Below are 19,245 nucleotides of genomic sequence, written 5' to 3' on the forward strand. Positions count from 1 at the left end.
TATGATAAAACATTGATATTTAAGTAAAGTTCATTCTTCATAGATTTGAATTATACTACTAATGACATCTGTGAATATAACATACTACTCAAACTGTTACAATCATCAATGAATTATTCTGATTTAGACAATTTGATTTTGTTTTGATTTGTCCAATCTCCTTATATCTAAATGAATGGACTCATTTTGTGTTTCCTGTCTAGATTAGCAACCTGTCCATGAAGTTGAACAGTCAATTGTTTTATTGAGAAAACATTTTTAAAACAGATCATTGGAATTAAGAAAGATAATTGATCTCATATGATGAATGATGATCTACCCAGTTGCTTATCTTTTCTTCTCAGTTCCAAGACAAAGAAGGAAATTTCATTGATAACAGTCATCAGTAAATTACTAAATAGAAATTATATTATCTGAAAAGAAGATACATGTCTCTATATTCGATGGACAACAAGACATAGATTTATGATCAGAGGATGAGCAAGGGCATCTCTTAACTTTCTTTGTTGCCTTATGATTCCTTAAAAGGTTACACCCTACTGATATAATGAAGACATTTTATTGGCAAAACACAACATTATGCTTTACTGATGCATACCTACTCATATTGAGAGGTATGTAGAAGTCAGATGAATTATATTTGTGAAATTAACATAGACTTTCTGTCTTAGAGGCACAGGAGGTATAATATCTGAACATACATACATTTATGACATCTACAAAAATCTTTGCTCCTTGTTTTTTGATTGACTGTTGTGACAACATAGGAGATAGTATAAATTGGGCAGTTCTGTTTTAGAGTAGCTAGGTTAATGTGGATGTTGATTGCCAACATAGATGTTAATTTCCAACATAGGTTGGATGTAGCATCAATGTTTTCATTAGTGTTTCTAATAAGATTTAAGTAGATGCAGAATATTCTTGAAAGTAAATTTAGGAGTATATTACAAAGACAAGTCTTGAGTAAAGGCTAGGAGGAAGAACTTCCTATGTTTGCTCCTTGAATGAAGCAAGTTCTAAAGATTTTTTTCTTTGTTCCTTTTGTACTTTCCAGCAAGATATCAAGATTCCTTATTATATCCTGCTGAAATATTTAAAATCAAGGCCTCAGTTGATATGTGTTTGAGTTTGTAGTCCTTTGATTTCAAATGACTCTAGCTAGCATTAGCACTACCTATATTGAATCATAATATGAACTCCTTACTAAAACGTTTCCATAAGTCAGATATCAGTGGCTCATCCCTGTAATCCCAGATAATAAAAGACTGAAACCTGAAGAATCATGTATTGAAGTCATCCTATGGAAAAAAAAGTCCAAGAGACTTCATTGACAAAATAATGAACCAAAAGTTTGGCTGGAGGTGCCACTCAAGTGGGAGACTGCCAACTGAGCAAGCAAGCTGTGAAAGCATGAGGCCCTTAGTTCAAACCATTATACTGACACACATTTCTATAATTCTTCATTACACAGAATAATAATTTTTCTTCAAAATATGTAAACCTTGTTTCAAATATTTTCATGTTTTATATTCCATTATTACATTAAAAAATGCTCAGTGTGTAACAAATCTGTTATTAACTCTGCTTTACTCTATGCATGTTCATCATAGAATCCCAGGCAACTAAAAGTGTCCAGCCCCTTGATTCTACCTACAAAATTCTGACTAATTCTTCCAGTCTAATTTCAAAGTCAAATACCAGAATTTCCATTAAACTCCTCTTGGTTCACCAAATGGGAATTAATTCCAACATTTATGACACAATAAGACTTAAAAAAATTACCACTGACATAATTCAAACATCTTTCTGGAATTATAATTGAGTCTTGTTTGTATCCTCATTTCTTCCATGGGAGTGCATGGATTCTAAGACCATATATTTTTCATGTTGGCCCTTACCAAACTCCAAAAAGAAACCATGCAGACAGGAAGTATTAGGAATTATTTGTTTTTTTAATCACCTATTGGGGTCTTTTGCTCTACCCAGATAGGAATCATGGCTAGACAAGAAGCTCTTCCAGTGATAGCAGTCCCACAACTTTGAATGCTCAAGGCCTAAGCGTTATAACTGGTAGAATATAGACTTAGACTACACATAATCAGACTTGAGGCCTCCTACGCCTGGCTTTAAGATTCAAAAATATAAGGCTTTGGGGCTGGGAATGTGGCTTAGTGGTTGAGTATTTGCCTAGCATGCATGAAACCCTGGGTTTGATTCCTCAGCACCAACCACATAATCAGAAAAAGCTGAAGTGGCGCTGTGGCCCAAGTGGTAGAGTACTAGCCTTGAGCAAAAAGAAGCAACAGGGACAGTGCTCAGGCCCTGAGTTCAAGCCCCAGGACTGGCAAAAAATATTAAGTCTGACAGGCATTCACATTGCAGGCTCTTGCTCTGAATTTAATTGCCAGTGTCCCTGATACTTGGAAGATTTTGTGATACTGAATTCAAACCCTGGTTCTGAAACAATGTCCTGCTATCCAGCACCCGTGATATTGAACAATACAGCCACAGATCCTAGCTACCATTTCTTCATTTATAGAATAGAAATCATGATAGCACTATCTTCAAAGATTAGTTTGAAGGCCCAGAGGCATTAATAAATAAAAAGTTTCTCAGTGTCTTCAAAGTAGAAGAACTAACTCCACAAAATAGTAACTGCTAGTAATTTCACATCAATATTTAGAAAAGGTTTACTTAATATAAGGGATCACTTCTGACAGATATGCTGCCTATCTCAGGAATATTGAAATAATTTGGGGAAAATTATGTTATTTTGGAAGAAAGCAAATGAAAAGAGTATCTTGCTTGACATTACTACATCAATTAGACTTCATTTGAATATTTAAAGGATTTAGTACAATTTCATGTGGTAAAATCCCCACAAGCCTTTCCAGTAAATGAAAAGTTTTCAGGTCAAATTGCTTCATGATATTCATACATATTTTCTTGTCTTGAGTTAACATGATATAACAGTCAGGGTTCCAGTTTCACCTATAACTAACTTAAAGGAATAAGACAGGTAAAAAGAAAAGAACTGCCTTTCATAATACAAATATAGAATTAAACTGTCAAGACTTGAAATGTTCAACATACTACACATAGAGTAAGTTTTTTTTAATCTTTTGAATATGATGGGAAATGAATGTATTGGCCAGAAAACTGTGACAATTAATTGCAGAATGGCTGAATTTTAATGAAAGGCTCTAAGGAAGAAACGTGATGAAATGAATGTGCTACTTGCTTTCAAATAATTTACAGTTGAATAATTTATGTTCTTTTTAATTCATCCATTTGAATTATCCCAGATGAATACAATATGAAATGGAAGAGGTTTGAAATAGCCAGGTTTGAGCTTCAAAATGTTTGCCAATAAACATTTTCTGGTATTTATCACTATTTGGATGGTTGCTTGTATTGAAATCTAAATTCAAATACTGAGCTACAGTATACAATGTAAAAATTTGCAGGGCCATAAATATTTGGCTTATATCGTTAGGCATTAAATGAAGGTGTCATGCAGATATGTTATATATCCATTCAAAGAAAAGTAACCTAATTGCTAGTTTCCTGAAATGTACCCCACTCTATTCTGATATGTCTGATAGAATTGATATGTCTGATAGAATTCTTCAGGAGTTTATGCTAGAATCTTGGAGTCTTATTTCTTTCTCTTACATTCATCAGCACATCTTGCTGGAAGCTACTCAGAAAATTCAGAGTAATTTCCACAAATGATTACTGCTGTCATCCTTACCTAGAGCTCACTCTTGCTTTCTCTCTCTCTCCTTCCCTCATTACTTCTGATATCATTAAAATAGTCTTTTAATAGCTCTCCATGTTTTGATGGTTGCTTTCCTACATCTCTTTCTAATACAGCAGTCATAATGAACTTTGATGAAAAGAAGAATTCCCTCAAAACTGCCAAAGTCTTTCCATCTCACTCATAGTAAAATAAACTCCACAGCAGCATAATGATCTAGAATACTACTATTTCTTTTACTTACCTCATTTTGCTCTTTTTCTTTTTCTCAGTGTTCTCTGTTCAAACCTACCAAGCATGCTCTCACCTCAAGCTTCCAGCTTCTCTGAATATAAGGCAAAGTCATGGAGTTTTTCAAATTTCTTTTCATTTTACTAATGATTCCATCCTCACCTTGATTCCCAACAACAGAGGCCTACAATCCAACACTAAATGCAAACAGACAGACTCTTTGGATATATAATATCATATCATTTATGTAATAATATATCATTTATATAACACTATGCTAGGAATTTTACCTGTAGAGTTGAAAATAAGACTACCTTTTTATAAGCTGTTGTGCAATTAAAATTAAATTAGGATATTAGGATTAGGATTAGGATATTCTTAGGAGAGGGCCACAGTAGCTCAATAGCTATGTGCATATAACCATATATAAAGATGCTTATCGAAATGAACTCCAAGAAATAGAAACAAGAGGCTTCTTTTTTAATTGTACTGTTTGCAGTTATTTCTTTTCTTTCTTTCTTTCTTTCTTTCACTTTGTTTTATTCCCCAATGTCACTGTGTTTGATTTCTGTATACTTTGTCATATGATTATATGATATGTTATATGATTTGGGGAGGGGAAGGGTAATCACAGAAATGGTGGGACAAAGGGTGAACCTATTCAACTGTGATACTCATTAGACACTATTTTGGAAACAAATTTACAACTTGGGGGGAAGGGGGTCAGGAGGGAAAAAAGTGGGAGAAATAATGGAGAGGGGAACACTGTTCAAAAAGAAATGTACTTATTACCTAACTTAGATAACTATAACCCCTCTGTACACCACCTATACAGTAAAAATTAAATTAAAACAAAATAGCAATAGCTATACATATTTTGGGATAGTGATGCACAAGAGATAACTCCTATAATTCAAGCCATAAATCAGAAAAGAGGGTTACAAAAATAAATTAGATGAAGAAAGATCACATTAAATGAGGAATTAAGTTATAGAGACAGAACATCATTAATAAGAAAGTAAAATTCAGGTGAGGAGGGAAGGTGGAAGAAAAATGAGGGAGGAGTTAACAAGTTGGATAAGAAATGCCTTACACATGAAACTGTAACCCCTCTGTACATCACTCTGGCAATAAATTTATTAATTAAAATTTTAAAAAGGAAGTACAATTCAGCCTCTAACTGTGTCTACACAGCTTTTAATTTGAATTTAGTGAAAACTCACTATTCCCATTGTTAAGATCCAGGCAGTGACCCTATGTTTTAGGGAAATATCCAAGTATGCTCCACCTGTTGTATTCCATCACAGAATAAAATAACAAAAATGAACTTGATTTTATTTATTTAGTTAGTTAGTTGGTTAGTTGGTTAGTTAGTTTGTCAGGCTTGAAGTACACTGTCTGGGCCCTGTGTGTGAATTTTTTGCTCAAGGCTAGCACTCTACCACTTTGAGCCTCAGCACCACCTCCAGTTTTCTGGTAGTTAATTGCAAATATGAAGTCTTGCAGACTTTCCTGACCACACTAGCTTTGAACTGTGATCCTCAGATCTCCGCCTCCTAAATAGATGGGATTATAGGTGTGAGTCAGGAGTGCCCAAAATGAACCTAAATTCAGAAATAGAATACAGGGGCTGGGGATATGGCCTAGTGGCAAGAGTGCCTGCCTCGGATACACGAGGCCCTAGGTTCGATTCCCCAGCACCACATATACAGAAAACGGCCAGAAGCGGCGCTGTGTCTCAAGTGGCGGAGTGCTAGCCTTGAGCGGGAAGAAGCCAGGGACAGTGCTCAGGCCCTGAGTCCAAGGCCCAGGACTGGCCAAAAAAAAAAAAAAAGAAATAGAATACAGGTTGAAATTTCCAACAGGATGGCCAGTAAATGACATATTACATAGGCAGCTTTAAAATAAAACACAAAGGGAGGGAGTTACAGAGACATGGAGTTATCTAGAAACAAGACATTCAGAGCTTAGGGATCAAGTTTAAGGTCCTGTGTGAGGAACTGCAGGACCATTATAGCTGATGCAGAATGAAGAGGAAGAAAATCATGAATAGGCTTGCTGTGGCACTCTTCCTCTGGGAGCTTAGATACCACAATGGAAAAGACATTCTTTTTTATTTTGAGTAGAGTAGAATCCCAATAATTAACTCTTGACAGAGGAATACAGATATCTGTGTATTCATAGCAAGCTTGTAAACATGACCTTTCTCCAAGGCTAAGCATTGGAGAAATATGATCCAAATTCTGTAAGATTTGGGGGCCACTGTTTTAAGACCAAACACACTATGCACAAAACTGTATATCTATACTCTCTAAGAATAAAACACAATTTTACACTGAAAAAATGCATATTGTAAACTCAATAATATTATTCTAAGCTGAATATAGCACTATCATCCACTTTTTCATTCATTTACCACCCATTTTTTGCCATATGTACCTTAATCTCTTCACCTGGCTTCACTTTGGTTTGCCATTCAACACAACTGATTGCATTTTGAAGTAAACTTGTGCTATATTCCCAGTTTTGTTTTCTTCAAAGTTAACAATAAAAGCTGTCCATTGAATTTGGTGGAGGGTAATTAAACTTGTTTAACTATACTGTTTCACAAACTAAGCTGTCAAAGCACAATACATGGAATCTTACAAAATCACAACATAGCCTTTACTTCTGTGGTACAGCTAATATCCTGTGACCCATGATATCATATGAAAATGCATATGTGATATAAAAATGCATCTTATGTTTGTTTTGATCACACATAAAAATTTTCTTGCATTTTTAAAGGAATAATAAAAAGCGCAAATTCAGAAGGAACCCAGGTAAAGATATGTATTGCAATGATACAAATTCTTGAATATTTAATATTTTAATCACCTTTCATTTTTACGCTGAGTTAATCTATGTTTTTGGGGACAATTGGAAATTTTTAGATGTTTTCAATATATAAATGATTACCAGTTGAAGACAGAAAATCAGATTATTTTTCATATGTAGGTGGGCCTTTTTATCATTTGGTGAAAATCAGAAGGTTTGTTTTTTTTAAGCTACACTGGCTCTCTCTACTTTAGTAATGTTAATGATCAATTTCTTCCCATAACATAGATCCAAACAGGGCCTTCATTACAGAGTTTCAAAAAAAGTTAGTCTATGCCAGCACGAAGGAAGTATAGAAGAAATGCCCCAAGAACACATGTTATACACATCCAGGTTCATTCTGTAACATGATCAAGGACGGTTAGAAAATAGTATTCCCCTGGAATCCAGTGACGGGATAATTCTTTCTGGATAAATTTTCTGATTATCACAGTTTTGACATAGCAACACGTACAAGATTCCCTTGGAAGTGTCCAAGCCAAGAAAGAAATACCCAAAAACATGCACAGTGTCCAATTTAAACTAAACCAGTGCCTCATTATATGTTTCTTCTATTTAATTAAATTTGAATTAAATCGAGTAAAACTGGTTTCATGGTAGAAAACATGAAGATAGATCGAATTTCTGGCTCATTCTAAGGATATTTTAAGGCAATTACTAATTTTGATAATAAAAATGTTGACAGGAATATACTTCACAATTATGTTAACATTTTCCTTATTGTGAGCATTTTCCAATAACTTTTCTAGCCATGTTTATGGTGATATATGTGTTTGCAATACATCTGAATAATGCAAATAAAAAGAGTCTGAAAAACCAAAAGATGTCTACATTTTTTCTATTTATCAATTGACTGATTAAAAAATGGAGACATTGTTCCATTGTCATACTATGTTGACTCAGAAATATCCAAGAAAATATGCTGTGACTACCATATCAGGAAAACACTATGTAATCATTATCATATGCTCCAAGGAATAGAAATAAGATCTTTGTTTCTTATCCAAGTTTGATTTGTTGTCAGTCATGTCATTTTGGAAAATTATTTTTTAAAAACCTGATGGTTACAGACTCCAGGTGATAGAATAAGCCAAAGGAACTGGTTCTCCTTAGAGAAGATCAGCAGAGTCTGAGAAAGACACTGCAATTCTTTATGTTAAACCAAGAAGTTGGGTAGTAAAACTGCTTTCTTCAAATAGCCTTTGAACCTACCAGATATGAATTATATGTTTAAAATTGTGCAGCTATGTATGTGAGCCATACAAAATAATGTATTTGGCCCTATCAGATATTCCTGATAGTTTAAATTATTCCTATAGAACAAATAATAAGGAAATGTAGTTTGGTCTTACACAAGGATTTAGGAAACAGAATATTGTATACTCTTAAAAATTGAAAAAACAATAGTAACAAGAAACCTACATGAAAAGTGATTTGAATAAACATGTAAATACAGGGCTGGGGATATAGCCTAGTGGCAAGAGTGCCTGCCTCGGATACACGAGGCCCTAGGTTCGATTCCCCAGCACCACATATACAGAAAACGGCCAGAAGCGGCTCTGTGGCTCAAGTGGCAGAGTGCTAGCCTTGAGCGGGAAGAAGCCAGGGACAGTGCTCAGGCCCTGAGTCCAAGGCCCAGGACTGGCCAAAAAAAAAAAAAAAAACAAAAAAAACAACATGTAAATACAAAAGCTCACAGAATTGCTATTGTTCTAAGCTCTTTTGTGTGTATGACACTGTGGATGAAATTCAGACCTACTCTCCCTCTTTCTCTACCACTGAGCCATATCACTAAACCCCTAAGCTTCTGATAGAATTAGTTCATAATTTTCCTTATCTCCAACAAATGAAACATAACTAGCTATTACTCAGGCAACTAGATGTTACTGAGGTACCAAATACAAATATATAACTATGTAAAATGTAAATATGTAACTAAAAGTATAATTTGGGGATAAACAGTATACAGTTTAGTAAAAGTATTACCTAAAGCTTTCATTTTTTTATTTCTAGTGAGAAAAAAATGAAACTTTGTTTACCATAAAGATGAAACAATAACAATGGACAAAGAAGGAAAAAGGAAAGAAAATAGAGAATAACTTAGCTTGATCCTCCTTTCAGTTCTCAGTGTGCATTTATGGGTGGAACCTAAGATTGTCTTAAAGAATAGCAGCCAAAAAAAAGAAAAAGAGGGCTGGGGATATAGCCTAGTGGCAAGAGTGCCTGCCTCGGATACACGAGGCCCTAGGTTCGATTTCCCAGCACCACATATACAGAAAAAACGGCCAGAAGCGGTGCTGTGGCTCACGTGGCAGAGTGCTCGCCTTGAGCGGGAAGAAGCCAGGGACAGTGCTCAGGCCCTGAGTCCAAGGCCCACGACTGGCCAAAAAAAAAAAAAAAAAGAAGAATATCAGCCAAGTCCTATTATACATTTTGAAAATTAACACACTCTTGGAATTAAAATAAATCTAATACCTCTGTTTAAAAGCCAAACTTTCTATTTAAACAAAATCTCATGCTTGGTTTTCATAATTAAAACATTTTAACTTTTTTGTTTATTAACTAATTAAAAATGATATTTTATTACAGTCTTTTCTCAATATGTTAAATAAATTGGATAATAGTCACTCAATCGGTGAATTATGTCCACTGTCTGCCAGAGAATTCTTTGAAAGATTCTGCTGCCCTTCACAGAAGTGTCATTTGCCCAAGAGAGAAACACTAGGAATTGTAATTTTATTGAATTGTCAATTTAGCTGGTTTTTATTTATTTTCAAACTTTATTGTCCAGTTGTGAGAAGAGTCATAGACAGCTCCGGCCTCTAGTTCAATGGCCCTACTATAAACTAAATTGGAAAACCAACAAGTAACTTGGTTCTCCCTGTTCCTAAGTGACTGTCTAATGGGAAATATCTAATGGAAATCCAGTGTTTGCTCTGAACTCTTAACATTTTGCCCAATTCTATTATTCTCCCTTACTTTGTTAGATAATGAAAAGAATCTTTGGAGCAAAGTATTTTCACCCTGAATGACAGACAACTTACTTTGCCAACATTGATTTGATATTAGCCAACAATTTCAAAAACTAAGTAGAAAATCTATTTTATCACAAAAGCAAGTCAGTATTCCATTCAAATGGGGTATAAATGGAGATATTTTTGTTGATAAAATGTTGCCTTCTGATGTATCACTGAAGGAAAAGTCTTTAAAGAAAGTTTTTAAAGAACGTGTATATTTCAAGTTTGGAAGTACTATGTCTGCATTGCTTCATGTCCTAAAGAATTATCAAATTATGATGCATATTATTAGATACCAAGCATGTACTTACATATATTTAAGATACAAAAGATACTTTCAATTAAATAGTATTGCTTTTAAGGAAGTAAGTATATCTCAGTTGAAGGTATATTTTATACCTTAAAATTCATCTGTAATGTTTGCTAACTTTTTTTTAAATTAAAAGGTGATTTTTTTTCCAGATAAGATGTATTTTTTTAACATAGCTGAAAAATAATGGTGGTAAAGAATGTGTGCATTATAAGCTTTTCTTAACTGTGGCAAATATTAATTGCTGTTTGCCAAATATTTGTTACCTTTCTCTTCTACACTTTCCCTTTCCTCTAAGCTGCTATTTAAAAAAAATGATTATCATGGAGAAATATTTTAACCAAATATAAATCTGTCCATTTAGAATACTTTAGGCCAAATAGAACTCTGTTTGTGAATATATATTTTTCAGGGACAAATCTGTATTTTCCAATTTAAAATAAAAGCACAGGGCCTTGGACATAGCTCTGTAGTAGAAGCTTTTTGTATGAGGCCCTAGCACACTCACAAAAAAAATACATTAATTTAAAAATAAATAAATGTAAATATATTAAGAATACTAACAGAAGTCAACTCATATAGTTAAATCCAATTAGAAATTATCTCTAATTGTCTTATTCTTTCTACTATACCACAAAACAAAAGAAGGCTTTTTGAATTCTAAGAAGACTTTTCCCAGAAACCCTCAACATCCTGGCCCCAAAAGAAATGCAAATAAAAACAGCATTAAGATTTCATCTCTCTTCAATCAGAATGGTCATGATTAAGAATATAAACATCATCAAATGCTGGCAAAGATATTGACTAGGATCCATAATACACACTAAAGTAGTTCCACAGTATGGAAATTCCTCAAAAAAATAATCTACAAATAGTACCATATAATCCAGCAATATCAGTCGGGCATACATTTGAAGGAATGTAAGCATGTACATCTATTTTCATTCCAGTATTATTCACAACAGCCAAGCAATGCAAACAGCTTAAGTGCTCTGCATATATTCAACAGACTATTATTCACCATTAAAAAAAAAGGAAAAGAAACTGTAGACTTTGAAGAAAATGGTTGGGAGTAGAAAACATCATGTTATGTGAAGTAAGCCATTTTTAGGAGTATAGTTGAATGTGCATATGAGAACCTAAGTGAGTGTGTGTGTGTGTGTGTGTGTGTGTATTTATGGTACATGCTTATAATTTTTGGGCTGTTTGAGGGAATTTGGGGTGGGTGTTAGAGGATGAACAATTCCAAAAGATATTAAATTTGTAAATGAAGATAACAAAATTAATAGAAACCTATGAAATAATAGAAGATAGTGGGGATGGAGAAAATAAGAGTAAATAGAAATCAATCTGATGAATTTATTATGTACATATATGTGGGGAAAAAAACAGTGAAACCTCTTTCAGCGATAAAGATGCACTTTAAAAATGACACAAATGTAAAGTAGGTGCTCTCCAGAGTGGGGGTGATTAGTAAAAGGTTGGTGACCAGAAAGAATAAAGGAGGGTCAATATGCTCAATGTACAAGTTTGAAAATGAAATAATGAAGCTTATTGGAATTTTTGGGGGGAGTGGGGGAGGGTGTATGAAGGCAAATGATGAATAGGTCTGATCAAGGTACATTTTATGCATATGTGGACATTTAAAACTTAAACCTCCTTGTACAACTAATTGATATGAATGAAAACATACACCATCAAAATGACTTAATTCCAGTTGGAAAATTGAAAATGAATTGTTGAACCCAGGCACTGGTGGCTGACTCACCTGTAATGCAAGTTACTCAGGAGGCTGACAAACAAGGATCAAGGTTTGAAGCCATCCCAGGCAGAAAAGTCCATGAGACTCTTGGAGTGGTGACTCAAATAGTAGAGGGCTAGCCTTGAGTAAAATGCTCAGGGATAGTGCCTAGACTCTGAGTTCAGGATGGGCACAATGAGAGAGAGAGAGAGGAAGAGACTGGTTGAGTGATTATTTTGCAAGTCCACTAAAGTTATTCATTTTATCTTAAAGTTGATTTGGAATTATCAGGTGAAATGTTGTATCAGTAGACAGGTGGTGCTTTCAATCTAACAATATATTTATGTTAGCAAAGCTGAAGGACTGTATTAAAAACTTTTTAAGTTTTGGGTGAGCCAATTGTACAGGAAAAGACATATAACTTAGTAGATAAATAAGATGGAATTACAACTAAATCCACATAATTCTGTTGTGAGATCTCCTTCCTTGAAATCCTTTGCACAACATGCTGTGCACAGTATGGTGAACATTCTTACACCAAACAAATAAGGGATCTTCTCACACTGATAAATACACAGGTAATTTTGTTTAATCTCAGTAAATACCTGTAGAAGAAGGCAATTTGATTTCCTTAAGTTCCATTCTTTTTAATGTATGGACCCATAGCTGCTCTTCTATCTGAGAAATACAGCATGCATAATTCCATTCTTTATCAAATATCCTGTTTACTTATAAATGCTAGCATATAAACCAAAAATGAATACAAAGATGTCTTTGTGTTTTAGCATACTTTTTCAAAAACTTAGAATTAAATATATATTTAAAGATTATTTTCTATTCCTACAATTTCATAACAGTGGGTTCATAAATTGAAATAGTACAGGATTAATTTGATAGAAATCAGTCAGTTAAAGACTCTTCTCTCATATGGAGAGTAAGTAATCATTTCTACATGATGCATCACACAAAAATGGTTTTAATGGTGCTCCATAAGCCATTAAAAAATTAAGCTAGGAAGTGTTGCTGTGGCTCAAAGTGGTAAACCACTAGCCTTGAGCAAAAAAAGCTCAGGGACAGCATCCAGGACCTGAGTTCAAGTCTCACATCTGATCCCCCTACACCCAGAAAATCAACCTAATAAATACAGTCACGTTTGTATTCATAGTTCATCTACATTTTTGTTGATAAAAATTTTAACTTCACTTGAAAAGTTTTTCACGTAAAAGCTTCCAACTATCTTTTGGAATAAAAAGTTCCAATTAGTGTAACATTGATTTCACTGTAATATTTACTGATAACCAAAGCATGGGTTGAATAGAAGAGGAAGTTAATATCAACTGCTTTTTCCACAGCTGTGGAACATCCATCTCCACTATCACACACTCTGTGAGGCAATTTCCCCAGTACCTATAATACCACTTCTTATTACTAAATTGCTTTGTAGCATTTAGGTGTGACAGAAGACTAAGCAATCATATGTCCCAAGCAACTTTTAAATTAGTCACATGACCTCTGAATGTCTGTTTCAATCTATAAATCATGTTCTATATTATGAAAGATATTTTATCTTAGATGCATTTTGTTTGCTAATAGTTTCTAAATACTTTAATGTTTAACTATCTCTCATTTTTCATTTTATTATTATTAAAGTAATACTGGAGACTTTAATTTCCAGAATAAAGGAAAAACTATCCAGGTTAAATGAGATGTCATGTTGAATAAACCTGAAAAATTTTTAAATTTTCTATTTGTTTATACCCACAATCATCTCTGGAAAGTTCTTTGGTCTTTTCTTTCAAAGTAAATTAGTGGTAGAATTATAGTAAAATAGTGATAGAACACAGTTGGGTGCTGGTGGCTCATGCCTGTTATTCTAGCTTTTCAGGAGGCTGAGATCTGAGGATGGCGATTTGAAGTCTGCTAAGACAGGAAAGTCCACGAAACTCTATCTCCAATACAGTACTCAGAAAAAGTCAAAATGGTGACTCAAGATGTAGAGTCCTGGCCATGAGCAGAAGCAGCTCAGGGACAGTGCCCAGGTGTAGAGTTCAAGCCCCAGAACTAGCAAAAAATAAAAACAATAAAAAGGAGCACTTATTTCCTGTGGACCATGGCATGCTATAATGCAAGGTTTTCAGAAATTCTTTAAAGCCAACAAGCAATAATAATTAATAGCTGTGCAACTGAAACAATTATTGGCAGTTTAATTTCTCTGTCTTCAATACATACATTACCTAATGCCAACCAATGTCAACACAAATTATGAGCGTGCAAGAAAAACTAATTGTTTCACATTATTTTACAGTTATTATTGATTACCATGCCCTTTACAAATCAAGACAGAAATAGAAAGTATAATAATTCTAAGGATGAATTTATCAGTAACTACAAGAGAGGAAGGATACTTCCTTAATGAAATATTAAGATCACAAGATGTATTTAAAGGCTTTAAATCAGTACACACAAAATCTGACTAAACTTTCAAATGTGAGCTTCCATCAAATATATGCTGGTTTAAGAAGAGTTTTCTCATACCAGTATGTACAACCACAGGAAGATGATACAAGAAGATCTCAAAAAAGAGGCTACAGTTACATATGGCACGTTGAAAGTAGTTACAACTGTGATATAACAATCATTTCCATAACATGGAGTTCATTTCACTTAGCATTATCTTATGTGTTTGTAAGGGTATAGCTATTGGGCTCCTGTGATACTCTGCTGTTACTTGCCTAAACCTGTGCTAATTATTCCCTATAAGGGAGACTTCTTAAGTTTTAAAATTATTTTTTTTAATCTGAGAGCAGCCTCTTCAGCCATAAAGAGCTAGAAAGCAATGTGAAAACAACGATGAGCATATTGAACACACACACAGAGAGAGAGAGAGAAAGACAGGGAGACAGAGAGAGATTGAGAGAAAGAGAGAAAGAGAGATTTACTGTGAATATATTGCCTCCTGACTATGTGGTAGAATTTTAGTCAAGAAATGGGTTTTAAAGACAACTGAAAATGGTTTTGGATCTATTCCTTTGGAACTTAGCCATTAAATAGAACACAGGTAGTCTGAATATCTGCATCACACATTAAAATAAGAACAAAGCAAAGAAACATGAAAAGCAATGTAATGGAAGGTACCTGTTGTAAAGGAATCTATTTCCTCAGTTCCATATCAGGTCTTCTCAGTGCAAGCAAACAAATCCATAAACCTCAACCAAAATAAAGCCCTTCATCATTCCACCCTTCCAAGCATTTATTTAAAGTAGATAAACTTTATTATATAAAATGCACGGAAAATTCAGTAGTAGTCTCTCTCCTTCCTTCTTTTCTTCTCCCCTTGCCCTCTTCTATCCCTTACCCTCCCTTTGTTTATTATTTTTCTAACCTTAGAGTGCTGAAGGTTTACATTTAATTCCAAAGACTGACACCTTAACTTTGAAGTATAAGTCACTGAGATTGATGGGAAGTGGCATTTAAGTTCTGATTGTGCCTGACTCTGTCACATGAGGCAATCCACAAGGTGAGGGTGAGTTCTGATGCAATCTTCTGCCTCCCATCTGACCCACTACTAAGGGGAGGAGAGGCCCATGAGGCTGAGGTCTTAAAATTCAGATTCTGAAATTATATGCAGAGGACTTCTTACTTATTTTCTCTATGACCACTTACTACTACTTCTGATGTATGAGGAACAAATTGCCACCTAAAATCTGAAATATTTAAAATTAGGCATCTATTTGGCTGTAACAAACAAACAGGGATGAGGAATTGGTAACAAGTTAGTAACATAGCAAAACAATAAAGTTCCATCCAGGACATTGATATAAACCAGAGAATTTGAAATGTATACTTGCAAAAACTTATTAAACAGGATCAAATACCATCTCCAAAAAACGGAGTAAAACATAACTATGTGTTCTGATTTATTTTTCTTACCACATACTATAGAATCTATCAAGTAGTCCATTTGTTTAACATCTCTTTCTTCCTAGCAAAATGCGAGTTGAATGAAAGCAAAGACACACAGGGCAAGAAGAGAACCTGTCTTGAAAGGATCCATTATTAATGAGTAAAGTCAGAGACAAACACCTCAAGAAGCAGCAGAGATATGTATCTGTCTATCAAAAGGATAGCTAGAGAAAATGTCGAGAAACTATCCTAAACCAATGTTGATTTTTTTTGGTGGGGAGAGGGCAGGGAGAGAATTGACTTTCTATTACTGCCTTAATACATTAACACAAAGCTAGAACATTACAAAGCAGATGTGCTGTTTTACAGCTCTGAACATTAGAAGTCTTTAAGGACTCAGGGCTAATATGAAGGAATTTTAAAGGGGTGTGTTCCTTATTTATGTGCTCAGGAAAAATCTGTTTCCTTCTCTTCTCCAGCTTCTAACAGCTACACACAATCCTTGGTTTATGCTTTTGTTCATATTGTCTTATTCCTCTGTGTTACCCTGGTGTCTCCAACTTCCACAACCTTGATTGCTGCTGTCTCCCTCTCATAAGGACCCTCATGATGACATGATGTGTAAACCAGATCCTCACAGAGAATCTGCCTATCTCAAAATCCTACTGTATGTCTGTAAAAACTCTTTTCTTATATAAGATAACACAATTACAGGTTCTTTAGAGAAGCATTTATTCTGTCTACTACAGGATTCTAAAGGAACCTCCTCTCTAAAAACTAAAAATCCTAACTGAAACAAAAATTATGGTCTTTAGGAGTACCCTAGATTGTAAAAACATATACATCATATTTTTGATCATTTATTTATGGAGTTCCAAGTTACTTTCTTTAAATTCCAAATAATATACAACTTTTCTTTAAATACAACATCCTTACTAAATGCAAATGATGGCAGAGAAGAATGCTTTTCATTTGAAAAATAATATACCGAACTCTATTCCTATGAAATAAGTCAAAAATATGGAAGAACGGTTTTGAATAGTAAAATAAGATTTATTATGGCAGCACTTTATTTATACCTACTCTCTCCAAAATCAGAGAAAGCATCACATAGAATACAACAGGAGTTAGTAATAAATATTCACCCAGCCTTCTAAGGATGTTATTTCTTATAATGCAGCCTAGACAAATACCTAGACCTCAATTATTTAAGTCTCTGAACTAGAAAGTGAGCTGTATGATTTTGAAACATCTGAGAAATAGGAGTCATACTGTCATCAAGAGTAAGTAATCCTGAAGAGCAGTGATGTATATTTCTGGAAGAAGGAAAAGGTTCACCATGTTGATGTCACTGATCTTTCACAACCTGAAATTCTCTTCTTTCCCCGTTTTTAGATATTTTGGCAAGAAATGCACGAAGCATTTCATGGTTCTTAATGAGTCGGAGAATTACTTTGAAATTCAGTACCATGATAGTAGCCTCAAAATTAATATTTTCTTTCAGATAAATTGTATTTGGAAAAAAGTCTAATCTTATTGCTCATAAAGTGACATAATAAATCCGGAATGCTGGCGTTAGCATGTGAAACTCTCCTAGAAAATGTTACAGAGACAGTTCACTTTCTGAGTGTTTGTGCTTAGTGTTTAGCTATTAAAATGAGGGTTTAATTTAAAATGCATTAATATGCCTCTTATTTGGTTGTAGACAAGCAAAGGGAAGTGTTTCTTTTCTCTCTGTCTCTCTGTCTCCTCCCTTTGGCTTTTAGACAGGTAGTGCCCTTTTTCTTCATACAATTACAAGCTGGTAGGTGACGCGGAGATGTGGAGGTATAGTGCAGGGACTGGGGAGAATGTGGCTGGATTGTGTCTGTTTGGGTACCTTGGCTGGTATTCTGATTATCTCTGTAGTTTTCCTGTTCTTCCTGTACTGTATGACTTTTGCTAAGGCTGGGGTTTGCAACTATCATTCAGGAATGGTTGTTTGATAGGAGCCATTAAACAACCATTAAAGCATTAAACAGCTACACACATGGGAATTCCACCACAAGTACTGCCATGAGTTGGCTACAGAGAACCCTTAAGCCTTGTAGCAGGTGCAATACTACTTAGACTCTGAGTCTGGGGAGCCAAGACTTGACAGCAACGTCCAGGGAATGAGACACAAAAGCACGCAGCTTGAGTGGGTGAGACAGATGCTGTTCCCACTGTCTGTCTCCCACTTGTAATATTTCCAGCGCATTAACAGAGCACTGGAGTTCATGGCATGCTGAGTGATAGGAATAGGACCATGAAATTGGTAATGGCTTGCCAGTTTTAAAATCTAGATGAATAACTTCTTGTCAGACCCATGAAGTATTTCTTATTCTATAAAAAATCCATGTATAACTAATGAGACACCTGGGCCATCATACCTGCTCAATTCAATTTCTAGTTTGGCAGTTCAACTACCTATGGCACTTAGAATATGGAGATAGGCATTTTCGCAATTGATTAACATGGCAATAAATTAATATGCAAATGACCACATCTGAGTTGCAGCCCCAGTGTAATAAGCAAATGTGGTGCAACGTTTTTGAGCTACTACTGGTGTTCCTACATCAATGACAAGATTTCTTTGATTCCTTTTCACAGAGAAAACATGTAAATTAGCTTGTGTCACATAATGTGGAAGGAAAGGCTGGGCATGGCAAAGTATCAAAAAGCTGCCATCATAAGTTATTTCACTCTGGACAACTTATTATGATAATAGATAGCATTGTATTATATCACTGCATTTTGCTATGATGATATTTAACAGAAGATTAAAGACATGTCATAATGCCAAAGAATTTTATGAATGGGCCAGTACATTTTTGCCATGCTGAAAATTAATAATAAACAATTCTGGGAAATCCCAGCGTCACTCTAATAAGGAATGCACAATTTGGGTCTTTCAGCATTTCCTTCCATTGTTTAACCAATAAGTGCTTATTGTTTACTTTTTATATGCTAACACTAAGACCACACTGAGTCTCCAAGAGAGCATAAATCATGACCTTGTCCTCAAAGACCTAACAATAAAGTTTATCACACAGAGGGCAATAGGGAAAAATACAAAAGGATGCATACCATTTCTAATTTGCATGTTACAGAAAATAACTGATGTTTACCAAAGAAAGAAACAGATTAGTTCTGGGAAGAACTATGTAGGACCATTTAGTAGTCACCTGGTAGACTAATAGAATTTTCATAAGAAGAAGAAATGAGAAATGTGATTATATAGTGAATAGGTGAAATATAAGAATTGGGTCAAGTAAAGCTTTTCCTCATGTGATTTTCTCAGCAGCCTAAAACATGATTATCACCAGCCCCATTTTACATATGAAGAAACAAAACTTCAGTCACACAGCTTGGAATCAGAATAGCT

The 19,245-nt window shown here is 34.6% G+C and overlaps 1 protein-coding gene across 1 annotated transcript in view; it reads left to right on the forward strand.

Annotated features, from left to right (window-relative positions):
• Tmeff2 (transmembrane protein with EGF like and two follistatin like domains 2) overlaps positions 1-19,245 on the forward strand; it is a 261,639-nt gene that overhangs the window by 87,964 nt on the left and 154,430 nt on the right. The gene's annotated exons all lie outside the window — the stretch shown is intronic.

The sequence above is a fragment of the Perognathus longimembris genome, chromosome 4, assembly GCF_023159225.1.
Source record: "Perognathus longimembris pacificus isolate PPM17 chromosome 4, ASM2315922v1, whole genome shotgun sequence".
Lineage (NCBI taxonomy): Eukaryota > Metazoa > Chordata > Mammalia > Rodentia > Heteromyidae > Perognathus > Perognathus longimembris.